At 41.9% G+C, this 22,132-nt stretch overlaps 1 long non-coding RNA gene across 1 annotated transcript in view; it reads left to right on the plus strand.

The window, feature by feature from the left end:
• The first annotated feature begins 214 nt into the window (after nucleotides 1–214).
• Nucleotides 215–22,132, plus strand: part of LOC137300162 (uncharacterized) — a 55,900-nt gene continuing 33,982 nt past the window's right edge. Inside the window, exon 1 of the long non-coding RNA XR_010958038.1 lies at nucleotides 215–346. This is a non-coding gene — a long non-coding RNA (uncharacterized lncRNA). The remainder of the gene's footprint in view (nucleotides 347–22,132) is intronic.

Below are 22,132 nucleotides of genomic sequence, written 5' to 3' on the forward strand. Positions count from 1 at the left end.
GCAACATACAACATTCCGAACTTAATGCATTCTTTGGGATCTTATCAATGAGAAAATCAAGTGAGTTGGTGGTTGTCTGCAGACATTGGCTCTTATCCTTTACTTATCATTGTACTCACTTCCTGTAAATGATTTCCAAGAGATTAAGTTAACATGCAAAGCTGCAATTTACTTTTGCCAGCCAATCTACGCTATCAGCTCAGCTTCGTGACTTCAAAATGAATAAATCATTCATCTCCACTTGGTGTCTTGAGTCTAAATAGTTTGATTATCCTGCTGTAACTGACTGAGAATCCAGCCCTCCCACCGACGGGGAAGCAGAATACCCTTTTAAGGGGTTTTGAAGGTTTGATTTTTTTTCCTCCTTATTATGCCTAGCTGCAGGCTCTGGGCTTAGAGATTTTAGAAATCGTCATGTTTTCCGTGGGCAGCTGTTAGCAATTCGCTCGCATTAGTATCTTGTGTTTACTCTCGGTCAGATCTCACTTAGATAACTGCCCAATATCTGGCAATGTGATGTACAGGTGGTGGAACTTGTTGTAGCAGTGAGCTGCGCAATACAGTAGAAAATGGAAATCGATAGATTTTTGCTAGGAAGGGTGTTTAGGGATATGGAGCAAAGATGGGTAAATGGAGTTAAGATACAGATCAGTCACAATCTAATTGAATAGCAGAACAGGCTTGAGGGGTTGAATGGCCTACTCCTGTTCCTTTCTGTGTTCCTAGAAGACCACAGATTTGTTCCCATCACATGGGGGGTATTTCACCATTTTTCAATATAGGTGTATTTTAGTAGATTTCAACAGCCATAGTCGACAGTTAAAATAGTGGCAGGGTGTGATTTCCCTGTGGCCAGTTATGTGAAATAAGATTTTATTAATGGGAATGACAGGAGAACGGCCGGTTATGATATGCCTATAAAAACACTCCTTTCACATTTCCAAAGCAGCTGAGTTGCCACTTAAGCAGTAGGGCCAATAAAGCTCGGTAATCCAGCTGTGGAATTCTTAGCACTTGTGTGTGGCAGCTCCAAGAAAATGGAGGAGATTATGGTTTACTTACAAGGCCAGATAATTCCAGCTTAGGCTGCCACAATGTATTATTGGAGGAATAGTTCGGCTTTTTTCTCCAAGGAATTTAGGTTAAACGGAATGAAAGTTAACAAACAACTTCAGAAGCAGACACTTCAAATTACTTCTACATCTTTGAAGTCAGAAGCTACAAGTGACACAAAAGCTCCACCTACACCAAACAAGGCAATCAACATAGGTAGGACCAGAGCCGGGGATGCATACTCCCAGTGCCAGGAGTTCATACGTCCACTGGGTCTCAAAGGAATCAATCGTAGGGTCGGTGGCGGGACACCTAGTGAGACCAGGTATACCAACCCGCTAAGTAGCAGTACTTGGCCCCACCTCTAGGGCAGATTGTGGCCTGGACCACCCAAGAATATTAAATTAATTAAACGTGGCCCCCTTGCACAGAGGGTGCTGGCAGCAGTTACCTGTTCTTTCCGAGGTTGCTCCAACAACCCCCCTTCCTGGCTGGCACATTTTTGTTGCAATTTGCAGTCTCTTCGGTGGGTGGGCAGCCTAGATGTGCCCCTGGAGGTGTGGGCACCCATCATTCGCCTGCAAATCAAGAGACCGATCTCTGATCCCACAAATTTAGCGGGGTCAATGGAGGAGGCCCTGGGCAGGAGCATCCCGGCATTTACTCCAGGGTACCACATTCCCTTATCTTCCCCCTCCACTGCCCATGGATTTTTGTCCCCAATATATTTTTGTCAACATGTTTTTAAAAATAAGTTCTCATGCACTTCTACATTTTATTTGTCTTAATTATCTGTATTGTTTATTTAATTTTCCAGGTATACGCAATAATTATAAATTATCAGACAGAATTGTTATTCAAAGAGGATAAGTATTTACTGATATAATTTTTATGAACAATATAATTTAACAAAGATACAAAATGCAACCATGCATACTCACTAGTTTGTATCTTTTTAAATTTAGAAAATAAAAACAATCTATTGAAATTATTGGTAGAATATATCTCAATTCTATTTTTCTACAAAGTTACGATAATGCCCCGGCTGCAGTTGCCCTGTAATAGAAATATTAATGCTAAGTGGAAGGAGAGGGACTGAACTACACCTGATGCTGACTCCATGCCACCAATAGAGAGACATTAATTTGCAAAGGGCAATGATTCGCACACAGCAAAGGACAATTAACCTCTGGCACAATGGACCTTTTGCAGTGATAGTGCTGGCGAGCTCCATTATTTGCATGGGGATCAACTCTACGACGTGACACACTCAGACTCTTTTTGGGATTGTGTTTCATTATTTTGTACCATCGGCATCATGTTTTTTTTTTATTCGTTCATGGGATGTGGGCGTCGCTGGCGAGGCGGGCATTTATTGCCCATCCCTAATTGCCCTTGAGAATGTGGTGGTGAGCATATATCATAGAACAGTGAAAATGTGATATCAGTCACCCTCAGGCACCTGAAAGTAGGAGTGTGCGGGTGAACTTCCACTGGGGTTCTCCGAATCGGCAGCCGTAACTTCAAGGGAAGAGCTATAGAACCCTGGGAAAAAATAGGAATTGTTCTTCTGGAGTTTCCCAGACTCTTCTGTCAAAGTTACAGCAGATGATCAGGAGAACTCCCACAGAAATTCAGCCCCTAGCTGTGTGCAAAAAGGCGGTCACTGGGCTCCATACAGTGGATTTCACTTAATAATTTATTGATTAACTGTCTGCCAACAATGGCTACACATTGCAGTTATTAATATTGATAGGGAAGAGCTTCACTGCAGCAATGAACTTTAAGTAGCCAACTGGCTTTTCTCATCCTTACTTTTCTTATAGTTCCTCACCTACCCCACTATACATCTAAAAACAAAACTCACCACATCGCAAACACAGAAAAATAATCACAAGTTTACACATAAATTTGGCTTCAAAACTCCCCACCTTTTACAAACAACATTTTGCACCCTACTGGGCTTCTGAACAGTCTGGACTCTGAGTACACGCTTAGCTATTTGCTTCACAATCATAGAATCATAGTAAGGTTACAGCACGGAAGGAGGCCATTTGGCCCGTCAAGTCCGCGCCGACTCTATGCAAGAGCAATCCAGCTAGTCCCACTCCCCCGCCCTATCCCCGTAGCCCTGCAAATTTTTTACTTTCAACTACTTATCCAGCTCCCTTTTGAATCCCACCCAGTTAACTCCCCATAAGCAAAACGTGCATCCATCTCTAAAGTAAGAAAGCTACAATTCCCAGGAGCCACTGTGAGGTGCTGGCAAAGGAAGTCATGCTTTTCTTTGTATAACAGTGTGTGCTCTTGAGGTCCAGCCTCTCTCCTACTTTTTGTGCTGCACCATCAGTCCCACCCTATTCCCTCCCACTATCTGTGCTCCATTATTGGCCCCAGCCCACTCCCTGAGCTCTTTCAGACACCCAGCCTATGCTGTACCCGGCCAATGTGATACTGTCTGTGTTGCCCTTCTGCCCTTCCGATGAATTTCTACCCCATTATTTTACAGATTTGCCAGTCCCAGGATCCGTAACAAGAGGGATTGTGGGACCACGGGAACTTTTTAGTGGCGCCCAGATCAAAAATGAATTGGTCCTGCCCGCCTGAGCTTGAGCTCCACTTATACGATTAATGAGGGGCTGAGCTTAAGTAGAACCATTTATAAGAATTCAAAAATCTCTAAAGAGGTATCAGAGTTTAGGTTAATGGTTCTATACATTTTAATGCACATGTATACTATTTTATATCTGAATTCCACATTTTGTGGTAAGTTATTTAAATATTTTAGATTGATGAAAATTACACAGTTCTTCACCTATTCTTCTAATTCCTTTAAGGGATATTGGGTGCTAAATTGGGCCGTGTAGCACCCGTTGTTTCGGCACTATGCGGCCTCTCGAACATCCAAGATGGCGTCTTGGCTGTGTATGCACATTTCCAGCGTGATGTGCGCCGGACGCCATCTTGGTATAGGAATTAGCGCTTGCTTAAATACCGAACGCTGGCTGCATGCAAAGTAAGGAGTAAAATGGATGCAATCAGTGTACAACGCTGATTTAAAGTGATAGATGCCATTTTGGCACTTAATGCTCAACACAACGCACAGTCTTAACCACAACCATCTGAACGTGTCTTAGAGTGCTTGGAGGACCCTGCCAGCGTTATTTAAAGGGACCATGCAGGATTTACAGGTTAGTGGCTGGATTATTGCTTCTGGCTGCCGAGACATTTGTAACTGTTTTTGGAGGTCTCCTATACTTGAATACTAGGATGCAGGGACATAGCCTAACATTTAGAGTCAGGACATGCAGGAGTGAAGTTAGGAAAGGCTGCTACCTGCAAAGGGTGGTAGAAGTTTGGAACGCTCTTCTGCAAACAGCAGTTGATGCTAGCTCAATTTGAATTCTAAATCTGAGATTGATAGATTTTTGTGAACCAAGGGTATTAAGGGATATGGCGCTAAGGTGGGTATGTGGAGTTAGGTCACAGGTCCGCCATGATCTCATTGAATGGTGGAACAGGCTCGAAGGATTAAATGTCACTGCCACTTGCTGCCTCCTGATATGCGCCACCTTTTCCTGCAAGAAAGCGAGACATGTGTCTGGGTGATGTGCCTGACATGGTTGAATAGTTGCCAGTGTGTGTGTCCTGTGAGTTGTGGGTGGACGGCTTGCAACAGTGGTAATGTGTGAGGGTGAGAGGGAGCATCTGATTGGCAGAATTGAGTACTGATGGAAAGAGTTTGTTGGTATGTGGGTGATGGGGGGTGCAGTGCAGTGGATGCGGCTAATGGTGCAGTTGGTAGGAGACGCCACTTGACAGTTGACCTCATTCACCTTGGCCACTCGTGTCAAAACATTGAACCTCTTCCTGCACTGTATCTATGTTCATGATGCTGTGTGCCTGGCATTGACTTCGTCCGCCACTGCCTCCCACTGCCTTTTGGGCCTATGTTTGGAGGGCCATCTTGCCATCCCCCCACAGATATAGGATGTCCCTCCTTCTGTCCACCTCTTGCACCAAGGCCTCTAGTGCATCATCAGAGAACCTTGCTGCACATATTCTCGAAGACCTGGTACAAATTCAGATCGGCAGAAATGGTGAGGTCTGGCATGCAGATTGGAGGATGTGGGATTTAGTAGTGCACAACTTTTATTCAATGTTTTAACATAAATCATCAGTGTGTAAACATAGGGACGGGACCTGCATCTGTGTTTTATATGTGTGATATATGATCTCCGTTCAGACTCCGTGCAGACAGCAGACTGTTATTTTAGCAAATAGCACGTACCAGCTACCTTTAAGAGATTTTAAGAGACATTCTCCCTTTAAGAGATTGGGGCTTCCCCTACTGGTGGAAAGTGCGAATTGCATTGATTCGACATGCAAGGCCTGGATTTCAATGCAGCTTGACAAAGTTCTCGTCCTGCCTGTGCAGGGGGCACTGGACACAGGTTAATTGCGGATCATGCTACCTACGCCCAATAATAGGCCCTATCGAATTTTTTCCCCCTCTGTTACCCTGATGATAATCATGGTTGGGTTATAAGATACTGGGTCCCAATTCAATTTGTGAAGTGACCAATCTACCAAATAATCTGAGCAAAATCAGTAAATGTTGAAAACATTTTCAATTTCCCCCCAGATCAGGGATATCGCACATGGGTGATTCTGCTCCTGGTTGAGTCACATTTTCCTATCTTTCCCCCAAGATAAATTGCACATCCAATATAGATTAATGCATACCCGGCCTCGATTATTGTTGGTAAGCCAGGTTTTTAGAAATAAACTTTTAAACAAAGCTTCTTTTTTTAGTAAAAGCTGCTTAGTAGGCTCATGCCAGCTTCTCTGCTCATTTTATTTAACGGGACAAATAATTAATTGCTTGTACTTGTCAAGGCAAGACATTAATCAAAGTCTTAGTTTTAATCACTAAGGATAATCCACCCATAGGAAAATATTTTGGAGCCAAAGTGCTATGGTTATATGTTCATTTTGCTAATGTTGCTAATGTTGTTCTATGTTCCTTTTTAAATATAGGAATAAGTCCAGGGAACTATAGACCAGTTAGCTTAACATTGGTGATAGGAATGATAATTAAATCTTTACTCAAAGATATCTAGTAAAGGAAAATACAATAAAGAATAGTCAGCATGGATTTCAGAATGGAAAGACATGCTTGACCAACCTTTTTGAATTCTTTGAAGAAGTAATAGAAAGAGTAGATGAGGATAATGCAGTAGATGTAATATATTTGGATTTTCAAAAGGCCTTCGATAAGATACCGCATTATAGACTCATGACTAAGGTCAGGAAGCAGAATGGATAGCCAGCTGGCTACAAAACAGAAAACAGAGAGTAGGGATTAAGGGTAGCTACTCAGACTGGCAAAAGTTGGGAAGTGGTGTTCCACAGGGATCGGTGCTGGGACCACTGTTGTTCACAATTTACATTAACAATTTGGACTCAGGAATCGGAAATACAATTTCAAAATTTGCAAACGACACCAAATTGGGGGGTGTAGTTAATACAAAGGAAGAATGTGTCAAAATGCAAATGAACATTAATAAACTTGCAGAATGGACGTGTAACTGGCAAATGAATTTCAATATAGATATGCATGATGTGGTGCATTTTGGTAATAAAAATAAGGAGGCCACACAGTGCTTGGATAATAAGAGTCTAAATGGGTTAGAGAGGCATAGAGGTCTGGGGGTACACATTCACAAATCACTAAAAGTAGCGACATAGGTTAATAAGGCCATAAAGAGGCAAACCAAGAAGTGGGATTCATTTCTAGAGGGATAGAATTGAAAAGCAGAGAAGTTATGTTAAACTTGTATAGAACCTTGGTTAGGCCACACTTGGAGTACTGTGCACAGTTCTGGTCTCCATGTTATAAAAAGGATATGGAGGCACTGGAGAAGGTGCAAAAAAGATTCACAAGGATAATACCAGAACTGAGAGGAAATATTTAACAGGAAAGGCTGTTAGAAAAGAGAAGGCTGAGGGGTGGCCTGATAAAGGTCTTTAAGATAATGAAAGGGTTTGATCGGGTAGATGTAGGGAAAATGTTTCCACTTGTGGGGAGTCCAAAACTAGAGGCCATAAATATAAGATATTCACTAAATAAATCCAATAGGGAATTCTGGAGAAACTTCTTTATTCAAAGAATGGTAAGAATGTGGAACGCGTTACCACAAGGAATAGTTAAGGCAAATAGCATAGATGCATTTAAAGGAAATCTAGATAAGCACACAAAGGAGAAAGGAATAGAAGGATATGCTGATCGGGTTAGATGAAGTAGGGAGGGAGGAGGCTCGTGTGGAGCATAAACGCCAGCATAGACCAGTTGGGCCGAATATCCTGTTTCTGTGCTGTAGACTCGATGAAACTCGATGTAAAGCACAGTTACCAACATAAGAAGGGGTGATTTGGCCCATCTAGCTTGTTCCTTCTATGCACCGTGCAAAATCTACTCCCTGATGGATTCTCTTCAACCTAATTAATCTTCTGAAGGAACTTTCTACAAGCTATTTCTTTGCCCCCAAAAGTAATTCAAACAAACTCCAAATACCTATACGGCCTTACCTCTTACATTTTACATTTCAGCTAAGTTTACTTCCTTGCTATGGCATTCACATAGTGCCAGCAGATGAGGAACTATCATGTGCTACCCAGTATTCAATTACTCTGACCCGTACTTTTGATCATCAATTTTGTTCCTAATTATGTACTGAGGTTTATTTGCGGGCTTCAAACTACTTCTATAGCAGTTTTGTGAAGAAATACATCAGTATACCATGGTATGGGTTGGGATCAATTTTTGCCTCATATAATTTATGCTGACACTTCAGTGCAGTACTGAGGAGGTGCTGCATTGTCGGAGATGCTGGGGTAGATTTTCAACTTGCCATCTGGAAGTAAAGCTGACATTGTAGAGCAGCTGCCCATTATAAAAACTGCCCAAGTTTCATTTCCATTGACTTCAGTCAGGCAGTTTCTATAATGGCCGGCCCATTGGCAGCGCCAGTTCTTCGCCCGGGCAGTAAGTTGAAAATCTACAGCACCGGCTCTATGATAAGACCTTAGAGCCTGTTTAGGTGGGCATAAAAGATCCATGGCACTATTCAAAGGAGTTCAAGGGTGTTCTCCTCGTGTGCTGGCGAAAACATATCCTTCAGCCAACACCATCAAAACAGGTTAGCTGATCGTTTATCTCTCTGTGGGAGCTTGCTGTGGGCAAATTCACTGCCATGTTTGACTGCAAAACAACAGTGACTGCAGTTCAAAAGTAATTAATTGGCTGTGAAGGGATTTGGGATTTCCTAAGGACATAGTTTGGGATGTCTTAAGGACATAGAAGGCACTATATAAACACAAGTTCTCTCTTCTTTCTTTCTTACAGACGTACAAAGAAAGAAAAAAACTTGCATTTATGTAGCATTTTTTATGACCTCAGGTCGTCCCAAAGCACGTCACAGTCAATGAATTACTTTTCAAGTGTTGTCACTGTTGAAATGTAAGGAAATACGGTATCAAATTTGCGCATAGCAAGGTCCCACAAACAGCAATAAGATAAATGACCAGATAATCTGTTTTAGTGATGTTGGTTGATTTAGACTTCTTGGAGCCAAAAAATAACCTTTCCAATGACAGTCGGCAATCTTAAATGTTTGTAGTAATGAAATTTGAATGTTTTTTTATTTTGTTTGAAGCTTTTTGAATTGAATCTGTTCTGTATCCTCTTTACTCACAGAATCCCATAAAGAGTACCATGTGGAATCTTAATGAGTATACAAGTATGGGCTGTGTTGTTTCATCGCAAAGATACTTTATTAATCATCCAATGTTTTATGCATACCACACAATTGAAAACGTATGGAACTGTGCACAGGCTATAAATGATATTGTCACCCTGGACAAGTGGCATAGCTGTAAATTCCTTGCTTGCAAGCCAGAAACTCCCGTGTAAACAAATAAGTTGTCTGCTGATCCAATATGGCAGAGATTGAAATCAATGGAAATGAAAATGGACCAGTTTATATAATGGGCGGCTGATCCTCAATAGCACTTTTATACCCAGGTGGCAAGTTAAAAATTTACCCCTATTAGGTCCTAGCTGGATTTCCTGTAATACTCCAAAAACACGGGTAGCACTCGGAGAACAGAGCATTCTTGAAAATATTATAAAAATCCATTGTTATTTAGTCAACACTAAATGCTACACAGACAGTTTCCATTTTAAATGTGGACTTAGGAATGGGGCAAGTGGACACTAGCAGCAGACAAAAGGTTAATTTAAAGGAGGGTATTCCTGGAATGACTGTATCATTATTCAAGTAAGAAGGAGAGGTCTGTATAAAAAAATGTAAAGATATGTTATATGAACAAGAGCTCTTTGATACCTATAAACTCTGCTGTAGAAATGTTGGTGGTGAAGAAACAATTTCAGTTAGCTTGGTACTTGCCTGAGTTTTGGGTTAATAATTTCTAGTATAAAAAAAAATCACCCTCTAGCCTGATGCATCAGATTTTTTTGTTTAAATGTACTAGAATTTGTATTAATTTGTTCCGAACATATCCCAGGAATTTCCCTGGCGGTCCTCCCAATCTGTTTCAGTAACTTCGGCAGAAGATCGGCGCAAATCCCGTTTATGCGTTATATCCAGGATTTCTGTCGGCCTTCCGCCAAAGTTACCGTGGCTGATTGAGAGAACCTCCCAGGAAATTCCCAGCGATTATATCTTATTCATCTAAACGTATGGAAATAATTCTGAGATTATTTAATATCTGCAACTTTTAATATGCTGAGAAAATTATTACTTTGTATGATTCTTCTTGTCCAATTTTTGTAGTGTGACCAACTTAATGAAAATAGTAATAGATTTTAAATCACTGACTCCTGTGCCTAATTAAGAGTGAGTGAGTGAGAGAGAGAAAGAGAGTGACCATTAAGAAAGGAAGGTCATGAATGCTGAAACACTACACAGAATATCAACTGGAACTGGAAAGTCAAAGTGACCAATTGCCCTTGTGACACGTACAATGGTCAGATAACTTCACTCGCCCTAAAACTATTTGCTCCATGATTTATAAGTTCTCTCGGGTTTATCTCAATCCGTGGCACCTTATACTGGCCTATGCTGACTACTGTTGCCCTTGAATTTCTCCTTCTTCTGTAGTTTCTTGCTACTGGTCTATAATAAAATGTTCACCATTTGCCCCCATCTAATACAGTGGTTTCTTGCAATGGGCATGTTCTTTTCCGCCATGGTTTCACACTAAAGCTGCACACTTGACAGCATAACTGGTAGGAAAAATAGAGGACAAGAGCGACCAGTAAGGGATTAGTAGTTAGAAACCGTCGAGAGTGATTGGTGAGGTCAAAAATAATCAGCAAGACCTTGAAAGTCAGAATCCATGGGACAAGCGTAGGGCAGAAGCTGTCTGTTTAGGACTGGTTACTAGGAAAAAAAACGAGATAAACCTGACAGTCTTCACATCGATCACAGAGCAAATGGCTTGAAATCCATTAAAATGATATGAACTTCATTCACATGGTAGGCACACATTTATACTGGGAGCAATCAAACACGTTACGAACATCACTTCCTGCTTCTACAGAAATTGTGCTGTTTGGAAATGGATTGTCGCAAATTCTTTAATACTTTTAACTAAATAATAACAGATTTTATGTTATACTTTCAAATTGGGGCTAGATTTCCTTTGTGCATTGAATAGAACAAAATTGTAAACCCAGTCTTTATAAATGGGCTGTGACTTCATTATATGTAACACAGAGGAACGCTCATGTTTTAAAGGTTGTTCTCTCGTATTCTGATATTAAACTGTGATCAAATGTGATAATGGGTTTCTTATGTACCACCATATACTGGTTGTGACCAATTGCTACAGTTAATAGATTCTGTTGTTCTTAGCTATTACTATAGTCATTCACATCTCTATCCCCATCAGAGGGATGATGATGCTCCTTTAGCTTGTTAAGTTTAAATTGCAATTTAAATAATTAATCAGGTTGGCTACTTACCGATGACCAATGTGATAATTCATTTCTAAACTTCCCATTTAAATTTCAGATCTAAATTACATCCTATGTTTCCTTTCAACTGAGTCAGTGCTTTGCAGTCTGCAGCCTCCATTACCTGTTGGGGAGTCACACTGCATCTGGCCAGTTTCTCTAGGTCTGGCTTCCTTTCTCAGGAATTTTATACAGATCCGTTTCCTATTGCAAGCACCCAGTGCTTGCATCAAGGACTCCCAGATCAGATGTACAACGTCTGATGTAGAGTGAAGCTCTTTCCACTCTGCCCGAACACCAACTTCAGAAGAACATGCCTGACTCCGGCGGGGTGGGGGGTGGGGGGCGATTTTTTACTTCTGCCTGAAATGGATCCGCACCTTCTGCCTAAAGCTGGAGTCCTGCGGATAACGCTGCTGCAGCTTGCTGGGGAACATTGGGAAATCAGCCAGTTGTCACCCTGAGCTGACCTGCAGATCAGGTGAGTCGACTGGGGGAAGGGGAACAGAAGTGCCAATCCTGGTCAAACACAGGCCACCCATGGTCCGCAGTATTTTATGGAGGACTTCTGCTGCTCCTAGTGTCACAAAAATTCTCCGAAAGAAATTTTTTGGGCCTTTTCTTGAACAGCTACCAGTGGTCCCTTTAAGATTAAGCTGCTCAACGACTGGTGAAATGGGCGGAGTGTGCACAGCATCATTTGTACCTGAACATTGCAAATAGGGGCCTACAACACTGATTTGCATATTTAAGCAGCATCCTATTGGTAATAGGTAGGCGTGCTGCTTCGTCCATTTACAGGCCCACCTGAAAATTGCATCAGGTGGGCCTTGGGCATCCACTGGGCTGCTGAGGTGCCCCCCACCACCCCAAGGTGAGCCCCTCGACTTTCAAGCAAGAATTTGTGCGCATTGATATTCATCACTTGCCACTGCACCCAATTTGGTATTGTCTGCAAATTTGGACATTTTGGACATAATTACTTCCTCTAAATCATTTATAGAAACTATAGACAACAATCGCCCCAACACTGTATCTTGTGGCGCTCCATTGGTAACTGTCTGCCAACCAGATACCTGCTCATGCACTACCATTTTAATCCATTCCCATATATCCCATGGGCTTTGACATTATGCAGTAGCCTGTTAAACCTATTTTGTGGGACAGTGTCAAATGCTTTCTTGAAATCCAGGTAGATCACATCCACTGTCTCTCTGCTATCTACTAGATCTGTCACCTCCTCAAAGAAATCCAATAAATTAGGCAAGCCTCCCACTTCGAAAACCATCCTGGCTGTCTCGGATTAGCTCATATCCCTCAACATGCTTTCTTATATTATCCTTCATAATATTTTCAAAACACATGATGGTAGTTTTGAAAGGGAGGAAGACAGTACCTGAGCAGAGGGAACAGCTACAATGGCAGCTAGTATGGGGGCCAGGAAGGGAAGTTGGATGAACAGCAGTTTAGTGGGAATGGGGTCAAGGGAGTAGGAGGTGGGTCTAATGGACAAGATAAGCTTGGAGATGTCATTAAAGGAGATAGAAGAGCAACTAGAGAAAGGCACGGGTTCAGGGCTAGGACAAGGGGGAGCCAGGTTTGTCTGGGTGGGCAAGAATACCTGTTTACAATGTGGAGTATAGCAATGACCCACTGTTTCATGTAATCTTCATAGCACACCACACATTAGATTGTCTGAACCGTAGCACCTGAGGCATTGGCACCACAGAACAAAGATGCTAACACCTGAAAATGTTCAAAGAAACTTTTAATGTATCTGACACATTGGAAATTAAAGTGTCTTTACCAGCAGCTGCTTGGGATGTGTTAGGGAAGCAAAGATTACAGGAGTTTTCTCGCATTCAACAACATTATCTATTAGTTTAATAGACGCCCTCTGGAATGTTTACCCAGACAGCTGAATAAATGGGTATCACAAGTACTGTACAAACACTCTGATTTCTAAAATGAAAATCAGACAGAAGATAATCAAGTTATCCCAGAGGGAGCACAGGACCGTAGTCCCACAGGGCATCATTTATCAACCTGTGCTGAAAGGATAGAATTAGTGCCCGTGCTTGGGGCTTTTCATAGTCCTGGCAATGAAGTATATCTCTGGTCGTTGTCCTTGCTCCTGCTGCTTATCTCAGGGGTAATGTTCAATGTTGGGATGTTGTGATTAAAACAGGTCAGTTTTGAGGTATGGATTCCAGAGAGTGCTGGGGGCTGTTCTTCTTTCCTTCATATTTAACCCTGAAGGTTATTAACTGTGATATGCCTGTTAAAATCAGGCTTTTTCTTTCATCACAGTACAAGATTTATTTTTGCTTTCCTTTCCTCTCTCCTTCCCTTCCCTTCCCCTCTTCCCCCCTCCACCCCAAACTCCAGAAACATTGGTGCTCCCCTATCTCCTGATTGCTAAGATTTTGACCTTTTAGTTTGAAGAGTTTTGGAAATGACTTTATTTTCAGTGGAGTTTGTCACTCTGTTTCTCGTCTGATTTAAATTGTGTTAGTATTTAACAGATTGTGACAAGGTTTAGTTATTAGGACTGTGAGCAGATCTTGCGTAAGGACTGAATGCGATGGGGCCCTTTCTCAATCTGCTGGAGGTAATAAAATGATATATTGACGAGTAACATTTTATAACATTAGTAGCTGGCAGCAGCTGGACTTTAGACTGCAACTGAGAGGAAGTGGGGCTGAGTGGAGAGGCAGCAGATACCAAGGGGGAGTGGGCCCATCAGCATGACGCCTGAGGAATAAGGTATTGGCGTGTTAGCACGGGAGCAGTGAGGATCCAGTAAGAGTGAGCAGGAGAGCCTTCTTTGTCAGAACAGCAAGGTGTGAAATGCTGGGGCAGGAGGGCGGGGGGCGGCAGAGAGAAGAGTGGAGGGCCAATAGTCAGATCACAAAGTAAAAAATTGAATGTGAGAGTCAGTTAATGGAGTGCAGTGCAGAAAGCAATCAGGTGAGGGAAGAATCGGTTTCCTCTCACCTGACAATTGGGAATGGAAAAAGTTGGGATCTGGTTTGGTTCGGAGCAATGGCTGTTGTAGGTTCTTTTTCTTTGTGTCGCTTGTTTTTTATTCCCATGTGTTTGATTGCTTCCACCTTTGTTTCTCATTGGTTTTAAATCCTTCTACTATGAAGGTGTGACCAACATAACTGACTTCTTATATTTTGAACATTATTCATATTCAACTGTACATTGTGTTCCCTCACTCATTGTGGAGCTCTGTTCAGCCTTTTGTCATGTTTCTGTTTGCTCTTTCCCCAAATTAGGATATCATTGACAATGATTCTGCCCCTTCAATGTTATCTAGCCAACTGTGACATTGGAAAATTTCTGATCCCAGAGGGTATATCTGCCAAAAGGAGGATTAAATGTGCACAACCTTTAGGAGTCTTCATCCAACTATCTTGCCAGTAGCATCCCCAAGCATGCCAAAGATTTTGGTGTTTAATAATGGGACATTATTTCCTCTATGGTTTGTGTTGGTTAATGTACTCTTTTTCTGTGGCTTTATTTAAACCTTCAATACCAAGGCATAGTCTCACTCATCACTGTTTGGCTTGACTACTCTCACCTTACTCCTGACCCACTGGCTTGGTTCTTCAACTGTCCCCATTCTATCTAGCTCATCACAAACTTTATCACAAAGTATGAGTGCCACTTTCCTTCATGGTCATATGATTAGTTCAGCATCTGGCTTTTGTTGTGCGCTCCGCTTTCCTGCTAGGCATCTTAAGCCTTAAATACGTCAGTATACTTCCCTGCTACCTTTTGCCATTCATTGTTAGTGACTACTTCAATTCTAACTGTTGTCATGCTCATAGTTCAAGGACTGGCTGTACTTGTTACAGAATTTGAAATTCTTGACTTTGGTATTTGTCTTTATATTCATACACCATGTTATAATCCTAATGGTTTGATGTATTGGCCAGAGTACATTACCAATTGTGCACCAGTCTTTTTCAATTTTGTATTTAGCTTCCTGTGGCACGACATTACACTGAGCTTCCACGTCTAGTTTAAAACAAATAGTTTTGTCATTTATCTTGAGACTGTTCAACGTCATCTCCTTTCTGAATCACATCCATAAAAACATGTATTCCTACTCTCAGACTGCTCTTCCACTCCATGAACTTTCTTTTTATTATTTACCTGTCTGAAGAGAATGGTTTTGCTTTGACTTTGAAAACCTTAGCAAAATGGTTGCATTGTTTTATACCTCGTCCATTTTTGGTCACTCGCTGGACACTTTTTCCTCATATGGTCTTGCACAATAGTTACAATCCACGATGTGTTGTTGAACTGCTTGATCAGATTTTTTATTTCATGTGTGGTGATGTCTTTGGTCCACTCATGCTATTTATGGCAAAGGTCTATTTATGGCATATGGCCATAGGTCTTGTCACCATGTTTTACTGGCCTGTGTTGCTCTGCAAGTATCAATTGCTTTCTGTGGATTGAGATTTTCTCTGTTAGCAACCCGGCTCTGACTTGATCTTCTATTACATGAACTACAATTCTGTCTCTAATGAGGTTGTCTATGAACGATCCATACACAGGTCTTGACTTTTGTTTATAAATCTATTACACATTGATCAATGTTTTCTGCTTCATTTTAAAACCTGGTACCACATGTCTTTTGCATATAATATTCTTCTGAGGTGTGGTTTATTCCTCAAATTTGTCCAATAATATCTATTTATCCTTTCCATCAGCATATGTAAATGGATTCTACACCCTCATCTATCGCATAGAGTAGAATACTTACCTCTGAAGTCTTTTGTTGTTGCATACAAATCCAAGCACTCTTTCCCTTTTCACCATGCTTCCATGACATTTCCTTCTAGTGTCAAACGATCTGTGAGCTTTACACCTTCTATTTCTATTCCAGTTCCAACACCATGTGAAGCTTGTAGCCCATTTGAATCAATAGGTATTTAGGTAGATAGATAAGATAGATGCTTTCTATTTTTTCTCAACCACATAGTTCAAAAAATAATCAAATAAAGTTGGGAATTCAGTTGGCCAATTTACCCATGCATCAGTGGCATCAAGAGGTCTCCAAATGCCACTCCCTTATGCATTCAAGTGCCAGGCAATGACCATCTCCAACAAGAGAGAGTCTAACCACCTCCCCTTGACATTCAATGGCATTACCATTGCCGATTCCCCCACCATCAACATCCTGGGGGTCACCATTGATCAGAAACTTAACTGGACCAGTCACATAAATACTGTGGCTACAAGAGCAGATCAGAGGCTGGGTGTTCTACGCCAAGTGACTCACCTCCTGACTCCCCAAAGCCTTTCCACCATCTACAAGGCACAAGTCAGGAGTGTGATGGAATACTCTCCACTTGCCTGGATGAGTGCAGCTCCAACAACACTCAAGAAGCTTGACACCATCCAGGACAAAGCAGCCCGCTTGACTGGCGCCCCATCCATCACCCTAAACATTCACTCCCTTCACCACCGGTGCACTGTGGCTGCGATGTGTACCATCCACAGGATGCACTGCAGCAACTCGCCAAGGCTTCTTCGACAGCACCTTCCAAACCCACGACCTCTACCACCTAGAAGGACAAGGGCAGCAGGCACATGGGAACAAAACCACATGCACATTCCCCTCCAAGTCACACACCATCCCGACTTGGAAATATATCACCGTTCCTTCATTGTCACTGAGTCAAAATCCTGGAACTCCCTACCTAACAGCACTGTGGGAGAACCTTCACCACACGGACTGCAGCGGTTCAAGAAGGCGGCTCACCACCACCTTCTCAAGGGCAATTAGGGATGGGCATTAAATGCTGGCCTTGACAGCGACGCCCACATCCGATGAACGAATAAAAAAAAAGCTCCAACTATATTGTGGCCCCTGGGAATTGTAGTCTTGTCAGGAATCAGTTGGCTGATTGACACATGGGGCAGGTTCTGGGAGGCCTCCAAATATCAGGATTCATCTTTATTCGGGATCTCAGACATTATTTTTCTGGATTGCTAGTCATTTTGGTTCGAAGTGATTGGTAGATTTTTTTTTGGTGGAACGTGATTGGGAACAAACTTGAAATTGGGGAGAAAGGTTTTGTGCAATATGTTTGGTGAATAATGACCAAAATAACCAATTAGAAAGGAGAGAATAATAGGGACTTAGCCAATAAGGAGGACGTAAAGTCAACAGTCACAACAGACACATGAAATGTTGCCGAATTTCATCATTGCTTGTCTGTTGATATTTATGTGACAGAAATCATCTCGAAGATGTTTTACGTCATTTGGAACCTTCATCCCCAGATTTTCCGACATGAACAAGATTCAGCTGCACCCACTCTGCCAATCATGGAGATAATTATTTTTTGATGTATAAATATTGTGACTTAGTAATACTTACTAAACAGAACCAGTCTGCCAAAAGCTGCTTTGACGTTCCCTTCAGTTTGGGAATCACTCGTGGGTAAGTGAAACTTCCTGCAGGCTGTAAACAAATGTTAAGATATCTTCCACAATATTTCTTTCCGGAAAACCAGTTGTGCTGCACGATATCTTTAAACCCATCGCTTGAAAGAGCAGTTTAACCCTATGTGCATTGATGCATCGATCATGTAGGAGCAAGTTTGGATTAACCTGTATAGGCACAAAGGGCCGAATGGCCTCGTTCTGTGCTGTATGATTCTAAGAGGGCAAATGGGCATATAAGAACATAAAAAATAGGAGCAGCAGTAGGCCATGCGTCCCCTCAAGCCTGCTCCGCCATTCAATAAGATTATGGCTGATCTTTGGACTCAACTCCACTTTCCCGCCTGATCCACATATCCCTTGATTCCCCTAGAATCCAAAACTCTATCCATCTCATCCTTGAATATATTGGGGTAGAGAATTCCAAAGATTCACAACCCTCTGAGTGAAGAAATTCCTCCTTATCTCAATCCTAAATGGCCGGCCCCTTATCCTGAGACTATGCCCCCTAGTTCTAGACTCTCCAGCCAGGGGAGACAACCTCTCAGCATCTACCCTGTCAAGCCCCCATAGAATCTTATATGTTTCAATGAGATCACCTCTCATTCTTCTAAACTCCAGAGAGGCCCATTTTACTCAATCTCTCATCATAGGACAACCCTCTCATTCCAGCAATCAATCTTGTGAACCTTCGTTGCACCGCCTCTAAGGCAAGTATATCCTTCCTTAGATAAGGAGACAAAAACTGTACACAGTACTCCAGGTGAGGTCTCACCAAACAACTGTAGTAAGACTTCCTTACTCTTGCACTCCAACCCCCTTGCAATAAAGGCCAACATACCATTTGCCTTCCTAATTGCTTGCAGTACCTGCATGCTAACTTTTTGTGTTTCTTGTGACTAAATGGGATTTGTTTCACTGAGTTAAGAAGGAACTAAGGGTAATAATGTCATAATTTTTTTTGGTCAGCTAGGTGTCTTACACTCAGGGAAACCCATCGCTGTGTTCCAGAGTCTACAAACCAAATTAAAGCAGACTTTCCATTTTCCTGATGCACTCTCTTCCTGTAGGGACGCATCCCACTTACTTAAGCTGACAGAACATGAATGCATATTAGCAAGAGCCAAGGCTTAGCGACCCCCAAGTGGGTGCAGGGGTAAAATTGGAATTTACGCAGATAAAACTGTGCATTGGTCACTGGTACGCTTGCCATTGCTTGTCCAGTAAGGATGAACCTATCCATTGGACTATTAGCACGTGTTCCAGCCCCCATTAACAGCTCTTTTATCAGATAATGTCCCACCACACAGAATGAGCATGTTGCACTGTGTAGTGCATGGTGCTGAATTGCTGAAGTTGAATAAGTTAAGATTATTGCAGAATACAAATTAAATTGAAGTATTAAATATAGAATAATTGAACTCTGGGAGCAAGATACAGTAAAAGAGTTCCAATAATAGAAACTGGTCTAGACAATGTTCCCCACTTTTATTTAGCTGGGATATAATTCTGCAGGCACCTTGCCATTCTTTATCTGGGAGCTTGCTGTTACACTATTTGACTATGGGGGCATCACTGCCAAACCCAACCCTATGTTCCTTCAACATCCACACACACACCCCTTCATTTTGCAGCCGCAACAGGCATAGTGATCAGGAATGAGAAGCCTTTCTGATGTTCCCCTCCTAGCCCAGGGTCTCAGGTCAATTGTAACACCCTCTGTACCCTAAGATAAGGTGACTCAGATTGAATGTGAAATAAAAGCACCACTTCTCATTATTCGGAGCATTATTCTGACAGATCACTACTCATTAACTATGTAAGCACCGAGCCTCACTTGGTGTTTCCATGCTTGCACTATTTTAATACATCACAAAGTAGTTCCACCCAGATGCCCGGATAACTGTTCAATGCAGCAGCACCACAGAAAAACACAAAGGCATTCAACTGCCTTGTATTTATACCATGGTGTAAAACAGCACTCCAGCTCAAGGTATTATTCTGCCAATTGAGCAATTTGAAGCTTCAAAAGAAACAATGCATGCTGGGCAATTTTACACTGAATATACCTGAAGAGATTATAAGCAGCATTTAAATGGTTAATATCATTTTTAGGCACGGGGAGCATTGTGGTTTGTGAGTCTGCTGAATAATTAATGGCGTAGTCCTGTCTAATTTAAGTTGCAGCCTGGGCCTTTTGATCTAGATTCATAAAGTCATTAATCATACAATTATTTGGTGACTGTCTAGTGCACCCCTCTCAGAACGTCAACTTCTGTTTTAGTACCTTCATCATTGTTATCTATCAGACCAAAGACCCGTCATCAGTACAAAGTGCTTGTCTGAGGCTGGCATTGGTGAGCACCTCCCATTCTACTGTCATTCTATAAGTGTTCACTAGGAGGTGTGAGAGAGCACCCAGTGACCCTGGGAAGAATTGTGTGCTTCCCACTTTTCTCGAAGAATTGAGCCACTGTGAATATTATATGACTGTCACAAATGTTACTCTTGGATGGTTTAAGTATCCAGTGTTGTGCTGTGTTGGGGTGTGTTGTGTTGGGGTGTGGGGATGTGGGGATGTGTGGTGTGTATTAGGTGAGGACAGGATCAGAGTCAGCTGTGCTGCCCTCAATAGTCAAATAGGCTCCTGACGCTTACTGCCTAGACTCACACATGATGAATAGCCAATTGTGCAAGGATTAGGGAAAACCAGGCATACGCATAACTCTACCCTATTATAAGTCACCACCTTTAGGAGAGCAGGGGAAGGGGAAGGGACGGGGTTAGACTTCTTAGCCCTGTAAAATCGTGCCTATGTTCACAGCACAAATTTAAGCTTACCCTTGTGTTGGCACTTCCAATTGTCACACTGAGGGAGATCAACTGGTACTTCTTATAGATTAAATAAAAAAATACCAGAAGACAAAGAATTTTTCACTAAAATATTCTCCATGCTCGTCAGCCAATGGCAGTTCAGTTCCATATTTGTTTCACTACAAAAGCAGAACTTTGCCATAAACTAACAGCGCAGCATAATCTTTCACTTATATTCAACAAATCAATAGTGGGAGGCTAATCGAAGAGTAGTTCCCTGTTCGTATTACAGTGCGGCCTGTATGCAGGCCTTGTTTCAATATGCAGGTTTTCCTGTGTTGCTTTCCACATTCACCTTGCAGTCACTTCAGAACACTTTCATCCATCATGTGCTTGTAGTTCACACATCAGGTAAAGTACCTCACAATAGCTATGCACCTTTGGCTAAATCGACCGTGTACCATTTTAAACTGTGTATTTTGCTTCTTTCCTTGAAGGAGAAAATCTATAATGAGATGCTTCCATATAACATAAGTGCAAGTCTTTTATTTTCTTTGGTGGGTATTCGGTTACTAGACATCACCAGCACATTTAGTAACTGGGATATACAGTTTTATTCATAAAGGAAGATGAAAACAATTAGAGTCACAGCAGCAATCTTGCAGCAGATTTTTATCCATCTTTGACTGGTTTGACTCCATTGAAGTCAATAGAAATAAAAATCGGGAGAGATGGATTCGCTATTGCCCGTCATACACTATCGCACAAAATCAAAATGACCCCCCTTGAATTCATTACTGCATTCCTGAAAATTGAACAAGGGAGTCCATAATCCTTGGTTGAGACTGCGTCGTACTGTAATAGGAAAGAACCTGCAGACATTTGTGCAGAAATGTGAAAAAATACATCCAGGGCTCAGTCAGGAATTGCCCTTCTTGCATGGAACTGGGCCATACAGAGCAGGAAGCTCCCAGATTCAATGCTCAGTCTGTTCAAAGTTCTCTGATCTCTGCCAGGTTTGGCAACAGTGGTGCTACAATGGGCCTACGGAAGGAAACAATACAAGCAGGGCCCCTGCTCTTGTCACTATCCAATGACTCCTGCTGGAAAAATGCACGTTGAGTGAGGACGGGATTGGGTTCAACTCTGATGTGGCCCATTGGTAAATTGCTTGCCCACAATCACTGTCGGGACTTGCATGGGGAGATTAGCCACTTGGGTGAGGTTATGCACTAATGGACTCGGGAGAAAAGAAAGCCAGAGTGGAATCCGAAAAATACTGGCAGCTAATTGTCAGGAAAACAATACTAGAGAAGGCTAAGGACAAATGGACAATATCAACACAGAAAGTGGGTATATTTTGCTGTGATTATAAAGTTAAAGAAAAGTTTTTTCTACTAAATGGAGGAGGTTCAAAGTGACAGTTTAAGATTTTTCTTTAACTTTACACACACAGTAAAGTATACCCAGTGTGTGGTTTTAATATCCACATTTTGCTTTGTGCATTACAACATTCAGTCAAAATCCCATTAATCATTACTGTCATCCTATCCTTTAACTCTCTGCCCCAGAGATCAAATGATTCTCCCCATGTACATGGGAAATAGAACAAGAACAAGCATAAAACATGTCTTCATGTCCCACTGAAAAGATAGCATCTAAAGCATTCAGGATTGTTTGCCAGCTTTTAATCTGATTAAGATAAATGGGGCTGCTGAGAAAAACTGCAAGTCAGCTGGGGTAAAATTAGCA

Source organism: Heptranchias perlo, chromosome 30 (genome assembly GCF_035084215.1).
Source record: "Heptranchias perlo isolate sHepPer1 chromosome 30, sHepPer1.hap1, whole genome shotgun sequence".
Taxonomy (NCBI): Eukaryota; Metazoa; Chordata; class Chondrichthyes; order Hexanchiformes; family Hexanchidae; genus Heptranchias; species Heptranchias perlo.